This window comes from Saccostrea cucullata, unplaced genomic scaffold (genome assembly GCF_032062105.1).
Source record: "Saccostrea cucullata isolate Sc308-1 unplaced genomic scaffold, CSIRO_AGI_Scuc_v1 ctg12182, whole genome shotgun sequence".
NCBI lineage: Eukaryota > Metazoa > Mollusca > Bivalvia > Ostreida > Ostreidae > Saccostrea > Saccostrea cuccullata.
In genome coordinates this window covers 1,289-10,810 of record NW_026928145.1, presented here as the reverse complement: position 1 = coordinate 10,810, position 9,522 = coordinate 1,289, and positions in this window count along the sequence as shown.

Sequence of the window (9,522 nt, the reverse complement as noted above, 5' to 3'; positions counted from 1 at the left end):
ACTTATTTTTTTTAGCATATTCTTGACAGCAATCTATAACAAATGTTATGTATGTTAAAGAAATTCCACCACTCCCATATGAGTTTAATTATCAAGCACTGGTCAAGAAGAATTTTGATAACGGAAAATTGCATGTCAAATTAGAGAGAGAAATTAATGAGTTTAGTGTGAGGAAGAGCATCGGTGCTATCTATATCCCTTGAGTATTGGGCCAAATGGGTAATCCTGTTGGATTAAAAATAGCTCTTATTGGCTAGCATAAGTTTTAAAATGAATTTGATGAGAAGTAAATAAAACTAATTTGATTTTGCATAATAAACTATTTTGATATTACATAATATTATGAACTTTAAAAAACTAATTTTATGGGAGTGGGGTGGAATCAGCATGTCCATATGAATTGCATATTAAAACCTGTCTGCCATTAAATCTAACAAAAAAATCATTGAGGTTTTACATGTTTTAAACATGCTTTGTGGTAGATAGTGCAGATCCAATAATCTCTTGGGAGTAATGAGTAGACAAGCATCCAGTTAAAGATTAATTAATGTGTTCAATGTAGCAAGGCTATAGCTGTCTCAATCATTTCTTCAGAGCATTATCTTAACTGACAGTGTATCCTTTGGGAATTAGACAGAAGAACTGTTGGTCATTTTATATTTGATGGCCAGCCTTTTATTTTCAAAATTAATTAGGTATAGATTAAGTTGTTAAGACTAATTTGGTTTTGTTTAATATGATAGGCATTTTGGCAAGGTCTAACACAACCAGTATAGAAATCTATGAATGATGCAATATATGTTATAATTAATGCCTACACCACAGGAGATGGATAAACAAATTTTTAAGGAGTTGAAAAATCATGGAAATCTAAAATCAAGGTTGACATGATTTTCTTGCACTTTTAATTGTTTAAGATAATTGTAATTTTTTGACGGGCGTATCATGCTGTGGCGTGGCACTTTATTGTTTGTTTGTTTGTTGTTTTTTTTTTCATAAACCTGCCACCTAAGTCATTGCAGACAGTCAATTGCTAATAAAGTTGAGCATCCCCTTGCATTGAACATATGTATAAATCAAGACAGCATTTGACACGAATCCAGATGCAAATTACATCATTTCTGTTTTTCTTAATTTAGGTGTTAGGGGATGATAAGTGTATGTAATATTAAAATGAACAAAATGGAAAAATATTGAGGAAGGGGGGGGGGGGGCTGCATTATTTCTTAGAAGTGTTAATTTTAAGAGGACAGCTCTGTATGCAGGCTCTGAAAACAAACCTATTATTAAATATTATAAACAGTAATGTGTTCAAATTTCAAACAAGGACAGATCTGTCTCTTATGTTATCATGACATTCCAAAGACCCATTATCATTACTTACCATACTCCTAATCATTTTCATACTCTGAAAATAATTTCATTTGTTTTGTGGTCATATGTTGTCCTTCATTCCAATATTTTTTTTAGTACCCTCACATTTTTACAATGATGATGTTCACATTCAAAGGCCTTCTGAATCAATAGTTTAGCAACAAAGATGTTGTCTTGTTTTGGTGTAATATTGTACATGTACAATTATCATTTATCAACATTTATTGTTTTTTCAAAGAGGTATGATGCTTCAAGCCTAGTTCCTCGAATTCCATGTCTTCTTCATCAATGTGATTTGATGTGAAAATAGCCTCCACAGTTATGTTACATCAAGTACATAACTTTAGACTTATTTAGACAAATGATTTAACTACTTTTGTGAAGAATACTATTCTTTAGCTGATTTTTAGAATGATCTCTTGAAACAAAATTTAGTTCCGTCAAATACATGTATTTCCTAAAAATTCTTAATTTTTTTGTATTTTATGGAATGATATTTTTTTTAGATAGCTAGATCAGATTTGGTAGATTATGAATCACACAAACAGTTTTGAAATGTGTCTATGTTACGATATAGAACATTCCAACCATGTTATCATTGAATTCAATGGAAGTAAATGTATAGACATTTGTACTAATCTTTTATTCATTATACTGAAAGATGAAAATTTGAATCATTTCTTTTTGTTTGTAGCAAAATGTTTCTTTGAGGAATACTCTGAATTATTTTTACATGATAAGCATGTAATACTTTTGTTTGTTCCATTTTTAAGTAGTATACAAGTTTGTATATTTTTTAATTCCAATAGCACATTTTGTTGTAGAATAGATTAAAAAAGAAAGTACATTTTCAGTTAAGAAATTTTCTAATAAATTTTATAAAATTCATTTTAGATACTTTTATGTTGATTGATTGATTAATAGTATTTTAACGCCAAAGGTAATTTTATAAAAATCAAGAATTTTGTAAAGCAATGTCATATATTCTTAAACACAATAAGCTTAACAAAGATCTTACTGTGGGAATATTGCCTGGTACATGTATCTTAACAGGTACAAAGATGTGCAAACTGAAGTGGTAAAATATTTATTTGAAGGAAACATTTTGTCTTTTTTCATAGAGCGTCATTTGTTACATGATGACGCACCTATTTCTTAGCATTATATGTCGCAATGTTTTAGGACACCTTACCATCTGTGACCTACACGTTTTGCTGTTGGGAATCAGTGAGAGTTGAAGACTTTTCCCTAAATTCCACATATTGAAATGTATATGTAGTTATAAGCTCACTTGAGCTTTAGGCTTATGAGAGCTTTTCTGATCAATATTTTTTCAGTTGTCTGTTATTGTCAACTTTTCACATTTTCATCTTCTTTTCCAGAATCACTGTGTCAATTTCAACAAAACTTTACACAGAGTATCCTTGGGTGAAGGGGATTCTCTCTTCTTAGGGGGAAATAGTCAAGTAGCAGTGAAAATTTGGTGGTATCTTCTCAAGAACCACTGAGCCAAAAAAGTTGAAAGTTATATGAAATACTTCCTCTTATAGTGTAGAAATTTGTTCAATTCATGACTCCTAAAACTGCAATTTGTCAAAATTCTGGTACCTTGATGCACACTTATATGGTAGATTTTCTATTTGAATATAAAAAAAATATTTGCTTATATTATATAGCAAAAATGCATAAATGCTTTGGAAATATTCTCTGCTCCTCGATGTCAAAAAACAAACTAATTGAAAGTTTTGGTAAGCAAAGGTCCTATTCCAAAAATATGTTGCACCAAGGTCAGGGGCTCCTGTGAGGTTGGAACTACTCTGATTACTCACAGTATATCGTGAAAATGAATTGTTTCTCAGAATCCTCTGCTTCGCTCACACTAGATTTTAATCTTTTCCATACCCTTTGAATGGTTGGAGCTATGGCTTTTAAATTTTAAATGAGCATTCCTTCTGAAAAGAACTTCCTTTGGTACCTACATATTGAACTTAACCCACTTTGGCAAAACTTAACCTTGTTCATAACTTTTGAACAGTTTGTAACTAGGTTTCATACTTTGATACAGCTTTTACAAGAACTTTCCTTTGGTTTGCAGAACTCTCTTACATTTAACGCAGTTCACAAATCATCATTCCAAATGTCATTGTCCTGATTCAAAGTTTACCATCAGTCTCAAGTTTTCTAAATATGGGACTTTAAAGCTTAAGAAGATAACTATGCATGGAACTTCAGTGATAATGAAAGTTAAATGCCCTTTGTATCTAGAAGTCATTAGTCTTGTTTAGCATCGACCAATTTTTTTTTCTTTTGCTTCGTGAATAAAACATGACTGTAACAGAATCTATTTTTTAAATGCAAAATCGTGATTTGTCACTTTCATGCAAGCTTTAAAAAAATCATTTTTGAATCACATTGCAAATTGGCAAAAGAACGTATTGTTTTCATTTTTTAAAGGACCATCTAATGAGATACTGACCTTGAATACAAAGTTTCGTGACAGTCTTTAAATCTCTAAATAAAAAGAAATACTGGATCTGTAAAACATTGTAGGCCTAAAGATGTCTTAGAAAAGACAAATTGAAATTATTTTCTTTAACCAAAATTTTTAAATAGTTCTATTGTTCTTGAGTTGCGGGTTTATTGACCGCAGTGATGGAAGGGATGTTGGTCTTTTTTCAATTTAATTTTATATATTTTTATATATTTATTCATGAAATTAAAAAATATAAATATAAAACACGTTATGAGAGAATCTGTATTTTATAAAGACGGAACAGTAATTTTCTTTCACGAAATGTTATTTTAAAAAAAAACACCACTTGTGATTTCACTTTCGCTTCCAACTTCACGTATGCGCACGGAACTAAAAGGAGAGGGGGTCCGAACACCCTAAAATTTCCAAAGTTAAAAGCTTATATGTAAAAATGTCATATTAAGTAAATTGACACCCCCTCGGTAATCGCATTTTATTATAAAATTGGTAAGAAGATCCGTGTATATAAAGAAAATGGACTCAAGAAAGTTCATTTTGTCATGTATTCAAGTCGATGTGAATCCCCACCACCACCCGCACTGAAAAAAATGATACTTGGTCTGCACCTTGTGTATGTGCATTTACTGTAAAAACAGCATAAATGTATGAAAGGTTCACTTAATAAAATTTTCTTGAGCTTTATTTAGTAAATCAATAACATCTTAAAGATTCCAATGCTTCAACAGTGAAATAATTTCTTTGATACTCGATCACAATATATCGTGCTAAAGCTCAAACCCTTTTTAATATTAAAAGAGTATTTAAAATCTTTGATATTTTTTAAATGTTAAATTAACTACTGGTTTGCTCGGCACGATTCCGTGAACGATTTTGGACAAAAATAGCGTTAGCCAAAAATAGACTTGGCGATTAACTATACATGTAATACTAATGTAAGCGAGACAAAATATCACTTGAATTATTTTCAAAAAGAAAGAGCGTGCACTGAAGATATTCATCTAATTTTTTCGTAGAAACTAGAATTCCGCACCTCATTACGATATCATGAAGGATTAATTAAAAATAAAATATACAGGATCCCCCAACATTTGTTGTTAAATATAATATTTATTTAACGAGTTGTGTGTGTGTGTGTGTGATTTTATCCCCGAGCATTGGCGTTCAAAACACGACGAGTTGGATAAAAATCATATCCAACCACAAACTATGGGATATTTTTTTATCCCATGTCTTATACATCACAGACTATAATTTTTTTTTTATAAATGTTTTTATTTTAAGAAATACTTCATTTTACTTCATCACTCTCAGTCGCATCCCATTGTGAAGTAACAACTGTGTGATGTAAAAAAAAATTCCGATAATCGCGATAATCACGGAATAAAGAGGTTAAATTTTTATTTCATTTTACGAGATGTTGTAGGGAGTTATGGTATAAAATTTAATTAAAAACCTCAAAAGCATCTTGAGATATCACCCGAAGATGGAATTTACTACAATGAAGCGCATTGAAGTGGTAAAATTTTCCATTTGGATGACACGTTCCGAGTCATGTTTTGAACGTCAATTATAACATAATGACACGCCCATTTCTACAGAAACGAGAAAGCAATATTCGTTGCAATGTTTTAGGACAACCCACTTTCCGCGTTAAGCAACATTAGTTACACTGAAATGAAGACTTTTAAATAAAAAAGAACTGAATATAGAGTCCTCTTTTCTGTAAAACAAGCACTGCAACGAATGAATTTGTACATAATTATGATTTTATCATGTTTATTAATGTTAGCATAACACAACTATCAGTCGAACACGTGCTTACTCGGTATTTATGTAGAACGTCAATTTGATTGGTTATTATATTTATAGAATACCTGTTCTACAGGTATTCGATTGAAGCATTTGACCGATTTTTCCTTTCTAAAGAAATGAGCGTGTATAAAGAAAGCTCAAAACGTTCTATCAAAACGGAAAATTTACCACTTCAGTGCGCTTCATTGTATCTTGACATTTGGACTTCGAAATACATAGGGGCCTTCTTTAAGTCAAATGGAGTTGTGGTATAAAATATCATTGCAAAAGCTCAAATGTCTCTCGAGATATCGCATGGAAACGAAAGTATTGAAACAGAATTTTTATCCCCCCCCCTTCAAAGAAGGGAGAGCATATTGCTTTGCTGCTGTCTGTCGGTATGTCGGTCCATTTAGTTTCCGTTCATTTTCTTCACAACCGTTGTACGTACTGAAATGAAATTTGTTATACAGGTACATGTATATCAGATGAATATCTAGGTCAAGTTCTGTTTTGAATATGATTGCGCTATTTTTGACAGAGTTATGCCCCTTGGACTTAAAAAAATCAAATTATTTGCAGTTTCTGTTCATTTTTTTCAGAGAGGTTGCACATACTGAAATGAAATTTAGTATACAGATTTTTCAGATGAATATCTAGGGCAAGTTCTGTTTTGGGTACGATCGCACCATTTCTGACAGAGTTATGCCCCTTGGACTTCGAAAAATTCCAATTATTTGCAGTTTCCGTCCATTTTTTTCAGAGAGGTTGCACATACTGAAATGAAATTTAGTATACAGATTAATCAGATGAATATCTAGGCCAAGTTCTGTTTTGGGTACGATCACACCATTTCTGACAGAGTTATGTCCCTTCGGACTTGGAAAAATTCTAATTTTGGGGGGGAGGGGGGCATAAGTGTTTTACAAACATCTCTTGTTTAAGACCTTGTCATTTTGATAGACAGAACTACAGGCGGACGGACAGACAGACCGAAATTAATATCCCCCTCTTTCAGCGGCGGACAATAACCCCTCAAAACAATCAGATATTATAATAATTTTAAAAAGTACATTTCCATTTTGTCTGTGTACATGCATGTACATCTGTATCTATGCAAATGACATTGAACCTCCTAGCCAAAATTTAGGCTCATTAAGGAGTAGGGAGTTGAAATTCATAATATGAATTTCTCTTTTAGAATAGCATTTTCCTGTATAAAGTAAAAACGACGCGGACGAAAAGAGTCCCAGGGTTTACGGGCAACCACGGCATAAACCCTTTCCAGTATTCATTCTCTCACGATTTCCTTTTTAAAAGTATTTAAATTTCACCAAGGCATGAACTAATGTCATGACTGGGTGTTCGTTACTTAGCGCACTAGTCTTATATTTACCTTAGAAAGAGTATTTATCCATTATTTAACTCAAGGGTTGATCACCCATTCTCAATATAAGGGCTCAAATAATGTCGCCTCATTTTCATTTAAAAGAAATACCACTGATGTAATTTCTAAATCAACATTATAAATAGTCATATAACAATGAATAAGAATTCATATAATTATCGATCTGAAAGGGTATTTAAGGAGTTCCAAATTCAAATATAGTAGCCTATTTGAAATGTACGTTACTGTCGCCGAGGTAAATATTATTCTGAATCCCCTCTGTGTAATATATAGTTTTGATTCTGAAGTAAAACTTTTTTGATAAGTTAAACCTTGTATCATATATATTTCTTTTCATAACAATAAATATATTTTCTTTGTGATAATAAATAATTTTTATTGTGCAATGTCCCTGTCGCTTAATTCTATTTCAACCACATTACAAGCAAACACAAAGATTATACACCTGATAGTTTTGTTCTCCTTTATTTATTGATGGGCTAAATTTGAAATTTCAATAGATTAATTACTCCTACTTAGATAATGTAACATGAAATTGAACAATTTGAGCAACTTTTATCAATATGTTTACGGAATGAGAGACATTTTCAATCGTAGAGATAAGAAAGAAATGTACGTTACCTATATTCTTCCATTAAGAATATATATTAAGTAGAAAATATGAGACGACTCTGAATAAGCAACCCCTTGTATCCTGTAAACTGGCAAAGACGTTTTGCTTAACACAATTAAAAATTATTTTTTACATGAAAAGTGATCATTTGAAATGTACGTGACTGAAATGTACGTTACCATGAAATTCGAATTAAGTGAATTTACATGTATTTTCATACTTTCACTCGAATGTGTACACAAAGGAAAGTTTCAAAGGTTGGAGGTCGGCTAAATCCCAAAATTAATGAAAAGAAACGTTTCTGCTGAGGAAAAAAAATATATTAAGGTCAGTTATATGTAATATAATTTTGATACCTGGTATATATTTCTGAATACGAAACTTGTATGATGCATTTCTTATGATATGCAAGTTCAAATAGTATCAAAATATTGCGTGTCTAACGTACGCTTGTGGAAGAGAATTGATTTTTATATTTGAAATGTACGTTACGTATGGTAACGTACATTTTACGTATTTCTAACTGACATTTTTTTTAATTTAGTCAATGAATTGCGTTTACACGAACGAAACAAAATTATCGTTACAATCCATTTGACAACTGACCACATAAATCCATCTAAATGCATCCCCAATCCTCGTAACTGTGGTAGACTGTTACCACATGCTAGAAAATTTATTTCTAAGTGTCTTAAATTCATCTTTGGCAACCTTTTTGCAGTTTGTTTACTTTTAATATGCGACTTTACGTCAATATTAATTTAATTGTTGTTGATAATTTAAAACAAGGTATGCATAGGCTTATAATTGGTAAAAAAAGAAACAAAAAATAGAAAAAAAGAAACAAATAGGCCTAAACCCAGAACACAAGACGGTCACGTACATTTCAAATACTGAAAGGCACACAATACTCAGTTTTGTTTGAATCATTGCATTTTGGGTTATATTTTTCCAGATCTGCTGAAAAGAACGTATGTTTGTGTTTTAAAACGATGTTGCAACATACTAAATGAAATTGTTAACAAACTGTCGATGGATATATTCGGAATAGATTTATGTTAAGTTTCAATGGCCAAACACGAGCATTTGTTAGATCATAGCAAAATACGTCTGACTCTTATATTTATTTGTCTGTACCCTTGCACACAGGTAGAAGTAACTAGGCTATGACCGGTGTCAATTTCAGCGAAACAGCACAAAAGAATGGTAATGAACTGAGGTGGAGGGGACTCTATGTGAAATGAACGTTACCGAAGTGACGTGACATTCATGTATAGTTGATGACAAATAACCTCGTTTGTTGCATTGTGATTTCTTATATTACTGCCTTAAAACGCTTCATTGAAATGATTTTTATGTCAATAATTGCTTTTTTTTTTTCAAAATTTTCTTATTACTAATTTACATATTATTACAAGCTTGAAATATACTTTACCTACTCATATTCTGAGGCAATCGTGTCTTTATAGTGGTGATTGTGACATATAACACAATGTGATTAGATAGAGAATCTTTTTTTAATAAACTGAAACAAAACGATGAATTTTTAGATGAATTTTAAGCTTTTTATTAAACAGAAATATATCTTGAAATGTACGTTACATTTACGTAGTTTTCTAAATCGGAATGGATATATGTTAAAAAAGACAGTAACTACAAAATAGAATTTTACTACATGTACATGTTAGGTTCCAGTATCTATAGAAAATGACAAGATTCCCAACTGATCGCTCTGAACAAAACAGAGAGAAGAATTTAAAGCATATATTTAAAAAATGTTTTTATACATCTGGATCAAAAAGTAACCATTGTTTTTTGAAAGGAAAAATCAAACGCACGTTC